Source organism: Lissotriton helveticus, chromosome 1_1, assembly GCF_964261635.1.
Source record: "Lissotriton helveticus chromosome 1_1, aLisHel1.1, whole genome shotgun sequence".
In the NCBI taxonomy this organism is placed as follows: domain Eukaryota; kingdom Metazoa; phylum Chordata; class Amphibia; order Caudata; family Salamandridae; genus Lissotriton; species Lissotriton helveticus.
This window is the reverse complement of record NC_136057.1, coordinates 1483668310-1483688482: the sequence shown is the minus strand read 5'-3', so window position 1 is coordinate 1483688482 and position 20173 is coordinate 1483668310. Positions and strand designations below refer to the sequence as shown.

Genomic DNA, 20173 nt, shown 5'->3' with positions numbered 1-20173 from the left:
CCAGTCGCTACTAGATTACTAGCTTCAAAAGCCAAGGAAGTACCCAAAGAATCACCAAACGTATTGAGTTCTGCAACTAGAGCAGGGCTGATTAACGTACCCACGTTTTCTGAGGGGTCTTTTGCTAATCAGGGTAACATGCAAAGAAAAATTAATTGCATAAACTTACCTCCAGAGGCAGCACCCTTTGTGTGTGTCCTTTCGGGAGTGCCGGAGCTTACAATTGGCAAAGTTGAAGGCTACCAGGACCTTAAAAACAAGGTATCATTTTGGTTAACCAAAAATAAACCCCTTCCACCTAATATTGATGGTAGTATCCTAAATGTTAGAAGGGTGGGGTGGGTAGGATCCCGTCCCAAGGACTTAGCTGGAGACCTGGTAATTGTAAATTTTAGGGATAACCAGGTCGTCCCATTTCTTCGTAGGTGGCAGCCACAAACAGGAGACGGGCCAGTAGCAACAAGGGAATTGTGCGATTTTTACCCCAGAATCGCCTATCCGCCACCCTCAAGATGGAGTGTAGAGGAAAACTACTTGAAGGGTAGGAGAGGTCCCGTATCGAGAAGTTAAAGGATACCTACCTTCAACCATTATGATTTACTCTATGGCTTACATATGCTGAACTGATAGGATAAGGATATCGTCCCAATTACTGTTCATAAAGCACAGTCACTTTTTCCCGTATGAAGTACTTTATTGCGATGCCAAATCAAATGAATTTGAATTCTAACTGATGTTGTCAAGTGTTCTTTTCTTTATAGATCAAACATAGCTTTACATGCCTTTCATACTTTTTATTGTTCTTAAATTGTTAAACCTCTTTTGTTGGATCGACTTCTTATTGCTTGCTCACAAGGAAACCTGATTCGGATTGGGAATTATGTGTAAAACTATGTTGTATATGAAATGTTATGCTGTATGCTTTTATGGTTATTAATTTTAACCGAATAAAGTACTTTGAAATTCAAAAAAATGAAATTTTACTAGGGTCTGACAAGTAAATCAAATAAGCCAATCATGGAGATACTAATCCATCAAAGCAATTTTTACAACAGGGAGCACTTGCACTTTGGCACTGAACAGCAGTGGCACAGTGCCCAAAGTATCTAGACCAGCAAAACAGCAAAAACATAAGAGGTAACACCGAGAAAATGAAAGGGAGACCCGCACCAATGGTGCCTGGTCTAACACCTGGCTCTTCCACAGAGACGTTGCACCCACAGCACCCAGATACCCCTAGGGGTGACAATGCTGCGCTATACAAATGCTGATTGATTGAGAGCAGGTGGGTGCTTCTTCTTTTTCTGACCCCGAAGCTCCAGAATCTTTTACCTGATCATATTAGACACGCCACATCAGAGAATTTGTTCAAGAGCCTTTTGACCCATCTTTTTAGGGATATTTAAATTTGGTTGGTCCCTCCTCTGTGTGATTTTCCTATCCAAGTCTTACCATTGCCTAGCACTACTGCACTAGAGAAAGTCAACCCTATCAATATAATTAGATGGCCCACATAGGGTCCGTACTTTTTAAACAAGCAACATTAAGCTCACCAACATGCGACGAGTAGGCTACAGGGTAGAAGCAACTACAGATAGAAAGTGTACAAAATCTTTATTTTCTTTTTTCAATTTTAGAAGTATGCATTAAGTCCACATATTTGATACTGAGATTCCTAGATTCATTAGTTCATTTAAACAGTACATAAATCAATAAATACATTTCATAAAAAACCCCACATCAACCTCTCATCATACACATTCATCTTCTCGTCCACACACTCACAATCAACCACTTCAACATAGAACACTATATACACAATCCTCAGCGTAATCCCCAGAGTGACACATGAATAGGATCCTGCGGAGTCTTCTCAGCGAGTTGCCAGAGAGTCCAGATCGATGTGGCAGGACCCCAGAACGTAACGCCAACGGCGGTTCGGTGCTAGGCCAAGTTCTATGGCCACACCTTCATCAGGGCTTTCACGCAGAGGGAGTGGGAAAAGCACAGCACATAAGAACCACACCCGTGACCAATCTGTAGTAAAGAAAATTCAATTTTAGGATCTGAGGCTTCATAAGCTATTAAGTGACTCACTCACTTCAATTGATGCAAAGGAGGTAGATATTCATAAAGTTAAAAGTTCAGATCACATTCTATACAGACGTCATTAAATTAGATAAACAATTACATTTCACTATCCAATTCTTCATCAATGACATCTTGTCTTCAAAAGTCGCCTTATTGGTAGTGAGCTCAACTGTTGCTAACCAAAGAATTTTTAATAATAAACTAAGATTTAAAGCATAAACAGAAAGCATACTGGAAACCCTGGAGGAGACAGCAACATCATATTTCATTCACAAACATCCATTCAGACACTATTCTCTCACTGCATGTTCCGAAGGTCATCCGAACATGGCAAATCTAGAGGCAAATTTCCAAGAGATTTGCCATGTTCGGATGACCTTCGGAACATGCAGTGAGAGAATAGTGTCTGAATGGATGTTTGTGAATGAAATATGATGTTGCTGTCTCCTCCAGGGTTTCCAGTATGCTTTCTGTTTATGCTTTAAATCTTAGTTTATTATTAAAAATTCTTTGGTTAGCAACAGTTGAGCTCACTACCAATAAGGCGACGTTTGAAGACAAGATGTCATTGATGAAGAATTGGATAGTGAAATGTAATTGTTTATCTAATTTAATGACGTCTGTATAGAATGTGATCTGAACTTTTAACTTTATGAATATCTACCTCCTTTGCATCAATTGAAGTGAGTGAGTCACTTAATAGCTTATGAAGCCTCAGATCCTAAAATTGAATTTTCTTTACTACAGATTGGTCACGGGTGTGGTTCTTATGTGCTGTGCTTTCCCCACTCCCTCTGCGTGAGAGCCCTGATGAAGGTGTGGCCATAGAACTTGGCCTAGCACCGAAACGCGTGTTGCTGTTACGTTCTGGGGTCCTGCCACATCGATCTGGACTCTCTGGCAACTCGCTGAGAAGACTCCGCAGGATCCTATTCATGTGTCACTCTGGGGATTACGCTGAGGATTGTGTATATAGTGTTCTATGTTGAAGTGTTTGCTTGTGAGTGTGTGGATGAGAAGATGAATGTGCATGATGAGAGGTTGATGTGGGGTTTTTATATGAAATGTATTTATTGATTTATGTACTGTTTAAATAAACTAATGAATCTAGGAATCTCAGTATCAAATATGTGGACTTAATGTATACTTCTAAAATTGAAAAAAGAAAATAAAGATTTTGTACACTTTCTATCTGTAGTTGCTTCTACCCTGTGGCCTACTCGTCGGATGTTGGTGAGCTTAATGTTGCTTGTTTAAAAAGTACGGACCCTATGTGGGCCATCTAATTATATTGATAGGGTTGACTTTCTCTAGTGCAGTTGTGTTATATTCCCCTGTAGTCTGCCCTACATTCTGTTCAGGGGGGCCCCTGTTGTATTGATCTATTTACCATTGCCTAGCACTGCGACGCTCCTTTTTGGAGTAGTTGTTTTGCGCTTTATGTAAATTCATTCATTCGGGCAACCAGCTCTTTGTCACATTTGTGCACAGTGGGGCCTTGTTACGATTTGCTGCGCTGGTTAAGGTCTATGCAAGGAGTGACCCTGGCCTCTTTGATCTGTATCAACGATAAGTGGATGTACTAATCTCTTTGGATGCATAACTCCCGGTTCCCTCACAGATGACAGGGAAGGAAGCGCATTGTGATCCTGGTCCTCGCTTGTTGCTATCCAGGATAGGACTGTGCAAAGTGTGAACCCGTGCACTGACTGCTGCCAAGGTAGAACTAAGAACAATGCAATTGCGAGACAGTTTGCTACCTGGCGTACAGCTATGCCCTACAGTACCCTATACTCTTGGCTGTCCAGGGAGAGATGTGTGCAGTGTGACTACGACACTTGTCAAAGATAGAGCTCAACGTGGTCCTGTGCTCTTGGTTGCCCAGGGTACAGTTGCAGTGGCGTAATGCCAAAAAGATGGCACCCTGCTGCATTATGTCGCGAGGGTTCCCATACTACAATATCAAACTGATTTTCACAAGCTTTAGGCTAAATGGGATGTCCCCTGCACGGCAGGGAGTTCAGGGGCCTGTGTTACGCCCCGTACAGTTGCTCACAATGTGATGCTGGGGCGTGTTGCTGTCCAGGGTACAACTACGCACCGTGTGACCTTGGCACTCTTCGATTAGGCGGTGTGACCCTGTAGTCCTTCCGGTCAGAGCCAGAGAAGGGCTCGACCAGCCTGGACTGCCCAGCCCCCCTCCCTGGGGCACCTTGTTTGCTTTTCTCCTGCGGCACGCTCATTAATATGCCTTGCCCATCCGATGTTAATTGTCTCCTTGTGTCAACTGCTGCTGATGAATTGCATCGGGACCTGTCAGACACCGTGTCCCCTCAGCAAACAAACAGCACTGCCATCCATACCAACCACTCTCTACCCTCCCCCAGGAAGGCCTCCTTCCTGGACCTTCCCTATTAAAGAGTCTCCGGGGACCGGGAGGACGGGCGCCATGATTGCGTCGTCCTCCGTGCTCGGGTTACTTAGTGAAGGGGCGGGAAGCCAGCTCGCGCAAATGGTTGAGGGCCTCGGCTCTGGGGGAGAGACCGAACTGATGTGCAGGAAGTGTGGGAGTCTCTGCAGGCGGGGTGGTGAGGTACAGGTGAAAGTGATAGGTCGGCGGAAGAGGAGTCAGGATGCTAGGGGGTTTGGCGAAGGGCCAGGCTGACCACTCAGGGGCGGCTGGTGACATTTGAAAGTGGTGAGGCGTAAACTAATTTGCATATTGCACCGCAGCGAGCGAGCCCGAACCACCTTGCATCCATCCATACATCATTCATGCATCCACCCATCCATCCAGCATCCATCATTCATTCATGCATTCACCCATCCATCCATCCTGCATCCATCATTCATTCATGCATCCACCCATCCATCCATCCATCCACCCATCCATCCTGCATCCATCATTCATTCATGCATCCACCCATCCATCCACCCATCCATCCTGCATCCATCCATCCATCATTCATTCATGCATCCATCCATCCACCCATCCATCCACCCATCCATCATCCATCCTGCATCCATTCCTGCGTCCATTCATGTGTCCACCCATCCATCCACCCATCCTGCATCCATCATTCATTCATGCACCCATCCATCCATCCATCCACCCATCCATCCTGCATCCATCATTCATTCATCCACCCATCCACCCATCCACCCATGCAGCATCCATCCATCATTCATGCATCCATCCATCCACCCACCCACCCATCCATCCACCCATCCATCATCCATTCCTGCATCCATTCCTGCATCCATTCATGCATCCACCCATCCATCCATCCATCCATCCTGCATCCATCATTCATTCATGCACCCATCCATCCACCCTGCACCCATCCTGCATCCATCATTCATTCATGCATCCACCCATCCATTCATCCACCCATCATTCATCCTGCTTCCATTCATGTGTCCACCCATCCACCCATCCATCCACCCATCCATCCACCCATCCTGCATCCATCATTCATTCATCCACCCATCCTGCATCCATCATTCATTCATGCATCCACCCATCCATTCATCCACCCATCATTCATCCTGCATCCATTCATGTGTCCATCCATCCATCCATCCACCCATCCATCCTGCATCCATCATTCATTCATGCACCCATCCATCCATCCACCCATCCATCCTCCATCCATCATTCATTCATCCACCCATCCTGCATCCATCATTCATTCATGCATCCACCCATCCATTCATCCACCCATCATTCATCCATCATCCATCCATCCACCCATCCTGCATCCATCATTCATTCATGCACCCATCCATCCACCCTGCATCCATCATTCATTCATCTACCCATCCACCCATCCTGCATCCATCCTGCATCCATCATTCATTCATGCATCCACCCATCCATTCATCCACCCATCATTCATCCTGCATCCATTCATGCATCCACCCATCCTGCATCCATCATTCATGTATTTTTATGACCATATAACTTGCACACAGCTTGTCAGTGTTTAATACCAGTCTCGAACCTTGTACTCCAGCACCAATGATACATGATTAATATTAATTGTTTTTAAAAACATGTATTTATTCGACACCAATTTCACACCTTAGTCGGAACATCATTTTTATTTGTTTTTTAAAATATCTATTTATGTAACACCAAAGTAAGTCATGTATACATTTTTATGGTTCGATAAGAGGCTCGAACCTGGTTTCCCAGCACCCAAGTCGGCCGTGCTATCCGTCAGGGGTTATGTAACCGGGCTATGTAGTGACCAGCCAATCCTGCGCCAGGATTGGCTGGGGGGGCACCATGACTCCTCGCCCAGTCGCCCTGTGTAACCCCAGGGGCTGCGGCCCGCCCCCTGGTCCTCTCTCTAAGGGGGAATTAACAAGAAAACGAACTGCGCATGCGCGGGCATGTTTGTGCCCAAAAATACACTTGCGCAGCTGCAGCAGCCCGATACTCCCCACCCCCCCTTTCGCACTCCGGGAAGGTCGGGTGTCTCCCGGTTTCCCGGCCGGCAGATAGCGCGATTTTTTAAAATAATTGTGTTTGGCTTCTAGTGACGACGTGGTGGGTCCATGGGGCTTAGTGGGGCTTTGCCCCTACGCCCCAATGGACGCACCGCGCCTGTGACCACTACGCTTGGTAGGGAAGCGACAGACTGTATGAGCTCTCGGGGAAGGAAAGGATAGCCCACCAGTTTGCTGGAGGAGAGGGGGGAGACAACTTACCTGGGATTTTGATGAGATTGGTGATAAGTGGGCAACTGGATTTATGCGATTTTGCAGCAATGGCGTTTTCCGCCAAATTATGCGTTTGTTGCTGTTCCCTCATAATTATCAACTGCTGCATAATCTACAGATCTTAACAAAAAATGTGTCTAGCTCAAACCGGTAAAAAATTACTAACATGCATTGGCATCGCCACTAGGTCTCGCTTTTGTGACCTTGTACAGTTTAGCCATGCAGCACATGCATACATGGCATCGCCAATTACAGAGTGACACACACTTTCGTAGGCCAACACTGAGGAATGTAGAATTGGGAAGAAAAGGCGCCAAGAGAGTGACTGATACTCAGTGTATTACGAGAGCATTCGCGGGGAGATGATGATGATGCAAGAGGAGTTGTCCTGGGCAGGGCAAGGACTCTCTACAAACAAGTTTCCATTAATATAAATGTCTTGTTTAAATAAAAAAGAACAACATCATATACCTGGACCATCCCTTAGGATCACCACAGCCTCGGGTAGATGTTGCTAGGCATCCCTCATTAATAAAAAACAAGAGCTTTACTGTAATTGCATTTATATAGCACATACTACCCATGACGAGGCGTCAAAGCGCTTTTCAGTGTGTAGCACACTACTCCGAACCCGAAAAGGATTAGTGGTGGATTAGTACAAGGAAGTGTGAGTTAATTTGAGCGGTGCACGTGCAAGTCTGTTAGTTGGGTTGAAAAGGATAATGGAGGAATAGAAGAGGGAAGAGTAAAAGTGTAGATGAGTTGAAACAAAATAGTACGGTTAGAACCCAACACTCTAGCGGGAAGATGGGAGGCAGGAGTCCTGACCAGAAGTCGTTGAAGAAAGTGTAGATGTGAGCCACACAAACAAAGAATCAGCCACAGGGCCTTCCGCGTAGTCCTTTTAAAAGATAAAACATTGAAATCAGACCCACTAATTTACCTAAACCCTAATCTTCAAATCTGGTAAAGAAATAACAGCCACAGCAAGTACTTTTCCTCATCAGCTCACATCTAGCTAATCCCACAAAGTGCTAAACCAAACTCAGATTTATTCTGTCAAGAGCAAAAGCAGAATTAACTGTTTGCCACACTCTTTGACAAACTACATAAAATGAGCTATCTGACTGCCTAAGAAGTTAGCTTAGTATAAGTGTTAGTGTGCCTGCAGCAGAAACCAGTGAGGTACCTGCAAATCAAATTCGGATTATGGTGGGACTGATTCAGCCTCAGTGCTGGAATAGAGGTATTCCCATCCTATAGTTATTGTGGAGTCAAATCTGGGATGTAGGCCAGCCTCAGAAAGGACTACTGCATAGCTGCCATGGTTTCAGATTGCATATGTGTGACATTTTCATACATCGTGTACTTATGAGTGACATTCAACAACCAAATGTACGACACTTGGAGTAGATTTTCAAACATTTTGGGCTGGGATGGCGTCACAAAAGTGATGCTCACAGCATAAAATGTTTTTTTACCAATTTACTTTCCAGTGCAAAACTTATTTTGCATTGGAAAGTCCCCTACAAGTAATACAAAGCAACGTAAAGCATTGCTATGCGTTACTTACCACCAGGGGGATGTTACACAGGTGGTACATGGGCGTCCCTAAGCAGCCACCCATGCCTTTTGATACACAAACTAGCAGAGGCAGGCTTGGGTGGTTAGGCAAAAAAGATACATATTTTCTAAAAGTGGTATTTACAAACACAGAATGTTAAAACCAACTTCACTAAAAGATGTATTTTATCATTCTGGGTTCAGGCATACTAAACTCGAATTTCTACCTAGTTCCCTGAGTCAGTTAGGATTATAAGATGTTATAATCAAACTGCTCATTCTGGCCTATGGGAACAGGTAACCTTGCAATAGTGAAAAACTAAATTGGCTGTATTTCACTATCAGGACATGCCACACTCATCAGGGCGTGTCCTACGTTTTAGATACAATGCACCCTGCCCTTGGGCCTACTTTAAGGGTGACTAAAATGTAGAAAAGGGAAGTTTTAGGGACTGGCCAGTGTGTGCACTTGCCAAGTCGACATGGCAACCCCAGGCTGCACACAGGCTCTGCAATGGCAGGCCTGAGTCACATTTTATCAAGCTGCTTCTGTGGGTGGCACAACCAGTGCAGCAAGCTCACTAGCAGCATTTGATTTACAGGCCCTGGGCACACATGGCGCACTGTACTAGGGTCTGACAAGTAAATCAAATAAGCCAATCATGGAGTCACTAATCCAATACAATACTTTATAATAGGAAGCACTTGCACTTTGGCACAGAATAGCAGTGGCAAAGTGGCCAAAGCATCTAGACCAGCAAAACACATAGCAAAAACACAGGAGGCAACAGCAAAAACAATGGAAGGGAGACCGATGCCAATGGTGCCAGGTCTAACATGTGTCCCCTCCAGCTGAAATGTGGGGAGAACTACCCACCCCTTGGGAGTTCTCTTCACTAAGGTGGAAAAATCTGGACAGACCATCAGCATTGGCGTGTTCTGTACCAGGGCGGTGTTCCACTGTGAAGTCATCACCTGTAGGGAAATGGACCACCTCAACAGCTTTGGATTCTCACCCTTTATCTGCATCAACCATCTGAGGGGCCTTTGGTCTGTCTGAACCCGGAAGTGAGTCCCTAACAAGTATGGTCTAAACTTCTTCAGTGCCCAAACCACAGCAAATGCCTCACACTCAATTTCACTCTACCTCTGTTCCCGTGGAGGTAACCTCCTACTGATGAAAGCTACAGGTTGGTCTAGGCCCTCTTCATTTATCTGTGAAAGAACAGCCCCCACACCATGCTCTGAAGCGTCTGTTTGGACAATAAACTCTTTTGAGAAGTTGGGTGCCAGGAGCACGGGCGCCGTGCATATGGCAGTCTTCAGGGCATCAAATGCTTTCTGACAGGTGTCAGTCCAGTTCACTTACTTGGGCTGCTTCCCGGAAGTCAGCTCTGTCAATGGTGCGACAATGCTGCCATACCCCTTGACAAACCTCCTGTAGTTCCCAGTGAGTCCTAAAAAGGCTCTCACCTCTATCTGGGTCTTCGGGGTTCCCAAGACAGGATGGTCTCAATCTTGGGCTATAGGGGCGCCAACTGGCCGCTCCCAACCTGGTGTCCCAAGTACACCACAGAACCCTGCCCGATCTGGCACTTACTTGCCTTGATCCTGAGGCCTGCTCTTCGCAGCGCCATCAACACTTCCAAGAGGCGACGCAGATGTTCTTCCCAACTGGCTCTGAACACTGCAATGTCATCCAGATAGGCGGCACTGAAATTGTCCCGTCCAGCCAACACCTGGTTGACCAACCTCTGAAAGGTGGCATGGGCATTCTTCATCCCAAAGGGCATAACCCAGAATTGGTAGTGCCCATCTGATGTGGAGAATAATGACCTCTCTCTTGCCCCATCAGTTATGGCGATGTGCCAGTACCCAGATGTTAGATCAAACATGCTGAGGTACCGGGCAGCCCCTAAAAGATCAATGAGCTTGGGGAACACCAGGAAAACCAAACCTGTATTTCTGCCATCGGGCAGTGCCGTGAGGGCAACGGCGAGGCACAACACGTCGGGGAGGCAGCAGGAGGCGGTCGAAGCTATCGGACCACACTCCCCAGCAACCCTTTGGCCGGCGGCGCTCCGGTGACGCGGACAGAGCGCCCGGAGGCGCCAGTAAAAGGCTGACCCCCCCGGGAGCCCAGTGGGGGAACACCAGGAAAACCAAACCTGTATTTCTGCCATCGGGCAGTGCCGTGAGGGCAACGGCGAGGCACAACACGTCGGGGAGGCAGCAGGAGGCGGTCGAAGCTATCGGACCACACTCCCCAGCAACCCTTTGGCCGGCGGCGCTCCGGTGACGCGGACAGAGCGCCCGGAGGCGCCAGTAAAAGGCTGACCCCCCGGGAGCCCAGTGGGGGAACACCAGGAAAACCAAACCTGTATTTCTGCCATCGGGCAGTGCCGTGAGGGCAACGGCGAGGCACAACACGTCGGGGAGGCAGCAGGAGGCGGTCGAAGCTATCGGACCACACTCCCCGGCGGTCGAAGCTATCGGACCACACTCCCCAGCAACCCTTTGGCCGGCGGCGCTCCGGTGACGCGGACAGAGCGCCCGGAGGCGCCAGTAAAAGGCTGACACCCCCTCTCGCTCCGCGAGTCGCGCGCGCGGGAGAAGCCCGGGACAAGGGCGGGGCCGTCTGTGGCCGTCAGGGGCCAGAAGAGGCCGGGCAGGGCCACGTCCCTTTCCAACTGCCAACAGTGAGTACTTTTACCAGGTGTCTCGTGCGTTGTGTTTCCAGTACCCATGCCTACTCGCTCTGGAAAGCCTCTTAGGAGCGAAGCTGACAAGGGGTCAATTGCTGCTAGCCCAGTAATAGGAACTATGGACCGGTTTATCACCAGGGTGGCGGCGGTGATTGAAAAGGAAATTGCCATTTCGGAGCGACGTTTATCTGAGGTATACCTCCCCTCAAGACGTTCATCTCTAGGGGTTGCTGCTCAGTCACTTACACCAGCCTGTACTCGGCCCCAATCTGTTTCCCCACCCAGTGTCCCAGGTGTTCTTGCAGATCCCATTCAGCTGCCCGGGGTAGAGCAAAACTTTGATAGGCTAGAAAATCTGGCCACGCTCCTCCCTATAGTTACAATGGTAGATGATGGCCCAAGCAAGCTGTCCATATCATTAGCCTCAAATGTTCAAAGCGAGGCAATTAGCGACCCCGAGTCCTCAAATCCTCTCGCACCCACCATAACTATATTAGAAGGGGGGTCAGTTAGGGCATCCCCCAACTCTCAAATCCCCAAGACCAGGCAGGAGACTAGACCTTTCAGCAAAAAGCCAAGAAAACGCAGAAAGGGTAGGCTAGTGAGTCAGGCCGCTCTTTTCCAAAGAGCAAGAAGCCATGTAGGAATGAGTATGACAACCAAAAGGGACACGCCTATAGTGAACGTAATGGATACAGACAGGGATGCACAGATCTCTTCTACAGGGCTACACCCAGACGTTATCACTGCGAAGGCCCCTAAGCTCTCTGACTTAGCATCATTGGAAAATATCCTTGAGAAGGTATACAGCCTCTTGAAACCATTACTATCGCAAGTCAAGGGTTTATGAGAGAGGGTAGACAAATTAGAGCAATCAACCCTTGATGGGTTGCACTCACTTAAAACAACTTTTAAACAAATAACCAGAGTGACCGACAACAGGGAATTGGGCGCAAAGGGGAACGAACCATCACCTCAGAAAGACCCTAAACCACTTTCTGGCCCAAAAAAAGCTGTCGATAAAAACCCTGCAATTTTAGCTCTTAAATCTCCTCCCCGTCCCAACTCCGGGCCAAAACTCAAGGGACCTTCACTACACTTAGCACCTGCCACAAATAAATCTAACCCCCCGTACAAAAACAGCCACAGCTAGTTAGTGGTAAAACGGAAGTTTCCCAAAAACCAGGGGCACGCTCCACAACACAAAGGCTAGCAACAGGGAAAGCCCCTAAGTCTGTATCCCATTCTACAGCCCCCCCCACCTCCTCGATGGTCCCCAGCAAACCAGTGCGACGGATCCCCCCTGTTAATCTCCCACCAGACTGTCAACCTTTCGTTGCTGTCATGGTTGACGTGCCCGCTTTAAAGGATGGCCAGGTGGAAAATCACCAATCACTTAAAAATAAGTGTATCCACTGGCTGAAGGCGAATAAGCCAATTCCGCCGGGTGTGGACGGTATTATTTTAAGTGTCCGCAGAGTGGGCTGGGTAGGGCAGGGGAGAAAAACACAGGACGGGGATTGTATTATCATAAACTTCCAAGACTCAAGAGTAGTCCCATCGATCTGCACTCCGATTAAAAGTATGGGGACTCCGGGGGTAAAGGTGGTAGACCTTTCTTATTTTTACCCCAGGCAAAATGCTAGCCTAATTGAAGGAAGTCTCGGTTCCTCGTTGACTGGCCAAAACTGGGTGGGGGTCTCGGGGGGTATTAGGGAGAACCAACTGTGGGCACCAGGCCCTCACTGACTGGAAACTGGGAGCAGAGTAGAGCCCGCAGGAGTACCACATACTCAAGTAAACCTCACAAACGAAATAGGAACCTCTGTAGCTCCCCCACAGGGTTCTTCTTCCCCCCAGATGCTTGAGAGGAGGCCCTCAGATAGGGGCTTTGTTGTGCCCAACTGCACTCCAACTGTGACGGACCTAGTCCTAAAGGTTTTCAGCTGGAATGTGGCTGGGATTGCAAGAAAACTGGCTCTACCAGATTTTAATGCTTGGGTTGATGAGTATTCCTTGTGCCTCTTCTAAGAGACATGGAGCTCGGTCCCGGCTCACAGGGTGGGATTCTCTTCCTATTTTACCTCAGCACAAGTCTCGCCAACAGGGAGAGGGCGACCATCGGGCGGCCTTCTCATCTGGGTCGCTGCATCCTTAGACTGTAGAGTAGTGGAGTCCCCCACAGGCTCCCCGGACATACAAAACATCACCCTATTAGATCAAAGGGGAAGAATTGTCTTAAATGTTTATAATGTTTATGCCCGGGGAACAAAGGGCGGGAGGAAGTCTCCTGTAATATCACTCCTCGAGACTTTGTTAAACAACACCCCTCATAAAACATGCACACTGGTCGCAGGTGACATGAACTGTACGTTCGAGCCCTTGGGCTCGGATGTCTCCCTCGACCAAGATGAGGAGGATTCCAGGAAGGGGATCCCGGCACTAGAAATCCCACCGATTAGAAGGTGGACAGCAGTCGCGCTCCAGTTATACTCACTGTGTCTCGAATTTAACTTGAGGGCAGCAAATGGGAGGACGCCCTCGGATAGGGGGGGGCCCACACCTACAATAGGCCAGGACACTCCTCGAGGTTGGATTACTTCCTAATAGACGTATGTTTATGGCCTTATGTAAGGGACATGCAGGTGGTCCCCTCGACTGAAAGTGACCACAATTCACTCTCTTTAAGTATGATTCAGTGGTGGCGCACTTCAAATAGGGTTGATACTAACCTGTTAGCCCCATCCCCGGATGAGTCCGAAGTTTCCCCTTGTGGTAGACGAATAAAATGGGCGAAACTGGTCTTATCCGAGGCAAAGGTAGGGGAAATTCAATCCCTTCTAACCCAGGCAGTAACAACCCTTGGAACCTCCCTAGAAGGGGTGGGTGGACCTAGCGGGCTTTTTGTCTCCCTGGTAGTAGCCCTAACCAATGTGTTTACCATGTATCCAAACCAGTCGGGCAATAAAAAATCAAAAAAAACAGTCGATGGTTGGTATACTCAAACCTGTAGGGTCCACAAGGCAAGGCTAGTAGAGGCGGTAAAACTTAAATCTCGTGGCGTGATTCAGGAAGCTAGGAAGGCCTATAACAAATCCCTCAAACTTGCCAGGATGGAATGGGAAGAAAATTTTTGGGATGACCTCCTCCAGGCTAGTAAGATCAGGGACTCAAGGGCCTTTTGGAATCTCATTAGCACACGGAATCAACCCGATGCATCGATGAGACCCTGTAACATCCCGCCCCAAAACTGGGTAAAACACTTTGGGAATCTATATCTCCCGCCAATTGGGGAACTGATCTTGGGGGTGGACCTTATACGTGAAATTGAACCCCTTGCCTATGATCTCTTCACTCCCCTAGAGATTGAGGGGGTTATAGGTTGGGTAGCACCGCGTAAGGCAGCGGGCCCTGATGGCTTACCAGGGGACCTTATGAGGGCATTCCCAACGGAGTGGGCTAGGGTTATAGCAGCTCTCCTGAACGATATCATGGCGGGAGGGGCAGTGCCAGAATCCTGGAAAGGGGCAGTGGTGGTCCCGATTTACAAAAAAGGGTGTAGGGAAACACCGGGGAATTACCGCCCTATAAGTCTGATAGACTCCACCCAAAAGATAGCCGGGAAAGCTATCCTTGGTAGGATTCTTTATTGGGTGGAGGAAAATAAAATCCTATCAGACTTTCAGGCAGGTTTTCGGGCAGGTATGGGGACAATAGAGCAGGTGTTTAGGCTGGCACTATTGGGGTGGAAGGTGGTGGAGCTAGGCAAGGGTAGTCTTTATTTGGCCTTTATAGACCTGAAGACTGCCTTTGACCTGGTTCCCCGGGAAGAGCTTTGGAGGGTACTCTATGAGATGGGACTACCTCCTTACATCTTGTCCCTTCTCATTAGCCTTCATACCCATACCTATGCACAAGTCCGCTGGGGTAAGAACGGAGAGCTCACCGAGAAGATACCAGTGTCTAGGGGTGTAAGACAGGGCTGTGTCTTGGCTCCCACCCTCTTCTCGCTATATGTGAACGGGGTGGTCAAATATCTCCAGCAAGAACCCGCCGACGCCCCCTGCCTCGGAGGAGTCCGCATCCCCACCCTACTCTTCGCGGACGACACGCTCCTAATTTCAAAGACCCCACAAGGCCTACAGAAATTGCTAACACGATTTCAGGAGTTTTGTACAGCAAAAGGGCTAACAATAAATGTGGATAAAACAAAATACTTAGTCCTAAACCCTCCTAAGAAACTGGGCCGCCCACCGTCACTTAACTCGATCCCTTTAGAAAAAGTAGCGGAATTCGACTACCTGGGCATTCGAATTACGGATAGGCTGTCCTGGGCAAACCACATTGAAAAAATGGTACTCAACCATAGGAGAGTTGGAGGAGCCCTCATGAGGGAGTTCAGGGCCTCACCTAGGAGATCTCTCAGCCCAGTAATTGACATCTACAAGGCTAAAGTTGTGTCATCAGCCTTGTATGGGGCTGAACTGTGGGGCCACTGTCGAATGGACACCCTAGTGACAGCGGAGAGTAAGTTACTGAAATCCATTATCTCCGTTCCTCTGAGCACTCCCTCTGTACCAGTGTGGTTGGACACGGGCTGTAAAAATATCAAAGACCAGGCCCAGCTCCGGCCGCTCCTACTATGGACACGAATATGGAGGGCCGAAGAACTAAAGTCCTACGCTGATGCCCTGGGGGATATAATGAGCCTGGGGGGTTGGGCAAAGATAAGATGGTTAAGTGAAACTAAAAACCTCCTGGAGAAGATCGGCCTAGGAGATTGCTGGCCATCACGTTCAGCCCCTCCAAAAGAAGTGGTTAAGAAACATTACTGGAAATGGATTTCGGAGCGCTTAAGTACAAACTCCAACCATTGCAAATCCACGGTTGCCTTTTTACAAATTAAAGACATTGTTGCCTTTGAACCCTACTTGGACATGATCACCATCCCCTTTGATCGATCACTTTATTTTAAATTCAGAGTTGGATCCCTTCCAGTAGGTGCTGTGGTATCGAAATGGACATCAGCGGGCCGCACTTCCCCTAATTGTGCATGCTGCCCGAGCAGGGTTGAGTCCATTGCCCACGTTCTATTCGAATGCCCGGATTATGCAAGGCCTAGGAGCTCTTGGCTGAAACCTCTATGTCGTAATATGGGCACACGTAACCACCAAGTAGCCTTGCGTATCCTAACCACAGACACTTCTCCCCCTTTAGTGTGTGGAATAGCAAAATTTTTAAAGCAGTTTTGGCTTATTCGTTGTAAGAGATTGTCAGTAGCTGTTTAATTCATTTTTTAGCTAATTTATTAACGGGCATTTCACGCCCTTTTATCCCTCTTATAATGTGTTTTATACTGGCTTCTTGTACGGCATGTTTTTCTATTTTTGATACTGTAATGTTTGTATTCAAATGTGCTTACAAGATATCTTGCATATCGAATAAAAGCTTATGACTGACTGACAATGAGCTTATCAGCTCGGGGGATGCGGTGCGGGTCAGTACTGGTGACTGAATTGAGCCTTCGGTAGTCCACACAGAACCGGAGTTCTAGAGTGGCATCTGGTGCGGCAGCCTTTGGGACCAAGACCACTGGGCTGGCCCAAGGACTGTTAGAGGACTCAATCACCCCGGATGCAAGCATCTTGCAGACCTCCTGCTTGATGCAAGCTTGCACCCTGTCAGTCACTCTGTAAGTTTTGTGCTTAACAGGAGGACTGTCCCCAGTGTCTACATCATGGACACACCAATCAGTGACACTTGGAATCAGGGAAAACAGATCAGTAACTCTCCCAACAACTTGCGACAGTCATTCTGCTGCTCAGGGGTCAGAGTGGAAGAGAGGTTAACACCATCCACTGACCCATCTTGCTCTGTTGCAGACAGTAGATCAGGAAGAGGCTCAGCCTCCTCTTCCATTCGATCATCTGTCGCTAGGAGCATGGCCACTTCGGACCTTTCTAAGTGGGGCTTTTGGCGGTTGACATGAAGGTCCCACAAGGAGTTCCTTGGAGACCGCAAGTCCACCAAGTAGGTGACATCACTCTTGCGCTCCACCACCTCAAATGGTGTGGTCCACTTATCCTGGAGTGTATAGGGCTCCACGGGGGCCATGACCCAAACTTTCTTACCAGGCTGAAGCTCAATCAGAGTGGCATTCTGATCATACCACCCCTTCATCTCTTCCTGGCTGGCTTCCAAATTTGCCTGGGCGAGTTGCCTGAAATACTGAGTTTGGTTCCTGAAGGCCAGCATGTAACTATATACATCCTGGGGAGGTTTACTGAGAGCTTTCTCCCAGCCTTCCTTTACCAAACTCAGAGGTCCTCCTACGGGGTGACCATAGAGCATTTCAAAGGGGCTGAACCCTAAGAACTTCTGTGACACCTCTCTGTAAGCAAAGAGAAGGAGTGGCAAGAGGACATCCCACTTACATGTCATGGGTTCCTCAAGACCCATAATCCTCCCTTTGAGGGTCCAGTTGAATCTCTCAACCTGCCCATTACCTTGGGGTGGTAAGGAGTGGTGAACTTATAAGTTACCCCACTCTCCTGCCACAGGGACTTCATATACTTAGAAATGAAGTTTGTACCACAGTCTGACGCCACCTCTCTGGGGAACCCCACACAGGAGAAAATCCCCTTCAGTGCACGTCCCACCACAGGGACCGTCACTGTCCCGAGAGGGATGGGTACCGGGTGGCATGGTCCACCAAGACCAGGATAAACCTGTTGCCCATGGCTGTCTTGGGATCCAGAGGCCCCACAATGTCAATGCCCATCCTTTCAAAGGGGGTGCTGACCACAGGGAATAGTTGGAGAGGAGCCTTGTGCTTCCTCCTACTCTTACCACTTGTCTGGCAAGTCTTACAGGTCCTGCAATGAGTATCTGAACTCTAGCGCATTTGGGGCCAATAAAAGTGGGTGACAAGCCTTTCAAATGTCTTGTCCTGCCCCAAATGTCCTGCTAAAGGCACATCATGAGCCAGCCCCAGTAGAAAGGCTCTGAAGCGCTGGTGTACCACCAGCACACGGGCTGCTCCAGGCTCAGCAACCTTAGGCTCACTATACAGGAGACCATTCTCCCAGTAGATCGAATGTGATCCAGACTGATCACCTGCTACCCACAAGAGAAGGGCACTTTTTCTGCTCTTCGCAGATCTCTTTTCGGGAGGGCCCTCCTTCCTGCTGCCAATGGGTCAGCTCAGGCAGGTCCCCCAGTTCAGCTACCCGTTCCCCTCTAGGTTCCAGGGCATCCCCCTCAAGGTATGCCTCCTCCTGGACCATGGGAACTGTGGAGGCGGGTTTCCCGCACCCGGCCTCTTCTCTTTAAGGCAGGCACCTGGACCACTCTTTCAGGCTCTAGGTCCTCTTGAACACCCTTACTGGCTGCCATGGACCGTGTGGTCACACACGCCCACTCAGGCAGACCCAACATCTCCGAATGAGCACTTTGCTCCACCTTAGCCCAAGGGTAGTGTGAGAAGTTGGCCTGGTATATGCGGTCCACTAATTAAAGTGGGCACCCTGTACCAGTCCAAACAACCCATATTGATGATTAGGTCAAAGATAACCTTTACGAAAGCTATCCTAGTGATAGCTATGGAGAGCAGCCTTCAGGCTAAGTCTTGAAGGAATGTAAAGCAGCTTCTTTTACCAGATCAGAACCACCTGAATAACCAAATGAAAGGAGAACCACACAAGAGATATATAAAATATATGTATTTATCACTAAACACTCTCTACTAACCTCTATGCGAGATTAGAGCACAAGGCACATAATACTTAATCAATAGAACCACAGTAAATAGCACAATACACAGCGGGCTCCTGGGGGAGACCGAAGCATATACAAAAAAAATGGTATAACAACAACGACTTCACTAGACACAGTGCCTAGAGCAGATAGAATCGCTGGGACCCCAAGGAACCACATCCAAAACAAGTTATCCGCGGGTCTACTCAGTCACAAAAAATGTGCTTTTAAGGAACACTGAGCCTACAGAAACTGCTACACTAAACCTCTTTACAAAAATAAAATATCCTTTAAAAAGGACGGATTCCCATCACTCACCAAGGTGACACACTTCATCATCTGGGTCTCCCCCTAGTAACACACTAGTGTCACTAAGGGCTGCAACCCTTTCAGAGCAAAGGGGACCTCACGGATGTTTTTGCTGTTTAATTAGAGCGCCATAACACGCTATGTCCGATCCTGCAAATGTGAGGAAATGGTTTATGTAGGAGTGATGGGTGCAGTGTATATAGATGACAGCTAGTGAATTAAAATTGAACAGTGAGAGAACAAATATTTTAATTGGTATCTCTCACAGCTCAAGTTAAAAACAGTGCAATTACAGTTTTAACCAAATAACTGTCCGTGAGTGGAGAAGAGGGGGTCTCCATGTTTCAGACAAGTGGATTCTAGTAATCCTAGGTCTTCTACAAGACCACAATAAGCTATTGCTACTGCGTTAATGAAACAAGTGATATAAAAAGATATATAAAAAGAAGAAAGGTTAGAACAAATGCAACCTAGTCACCTGTATTCAGGGATGTACAAATCCTCAGCAGATTACAGAATCTTGATGGCATCTGTTAGAAAATAAGATGACGGTCTATTTGTAAGAGGTGCAACAACTTCAAAAAGGCTCAGTGAGCTCCTAGTATAATAAATTCATAATGACATGCTTACTGTCATCTATTATCTCTAGTGCTTCACAATCACTTTTATAGAATGTGTGCTTACCCGTATTGCACGAGGAAGGGACCTCGCCTCACATGGCAACGGCTCCGGAACGGAGGCACCGCTCTGTAAAAGAACATGGGAAAGAGCAAGAAATGCTCGTGGTCACCTGATTCTTTCTATTGCCCTCATTCTTCTCTGCTATTTAAAAGACGCACATTGCACACACACGACAGACGGTAAGTAACTATAACTACAAGTTGCTAACTAAAGTGGTAAGTCTTGTGCTCAGAATGTTTACATGAGCATCGAGTGTAAACCTCCTCTATCAACACCTTAAGTGGGAAAGGCAGGGAAGAAGGAGTAGTCTTCATGGTAAACCCCAGCATTGTTATATGAAT

General features: G+C 47.7%; 1 long non-coding RNA gene across 1 annotated transcript in view; it reads right to left on the bottom strand.

Moving 5' to 3' along the window:
- LOC144773415 (uncharacterized) overlaps positions 1-19685 on the bottom strand; it is an 82290-nt gene extending 62605 nt beyond the window's left edge. Inside the window, exon 1 of the long non-coding RNA XR_013599974.1 lies at positions 19630-19685. This is a non-coding gene — a long non-coding RNA (uncharacterized LOC144773415). The remainder of the gene's footprint in view (positions 1-19629) is intronic.
- Between the last annotated feature and the right edge of the window lie 488 nt (positions 19686-20173).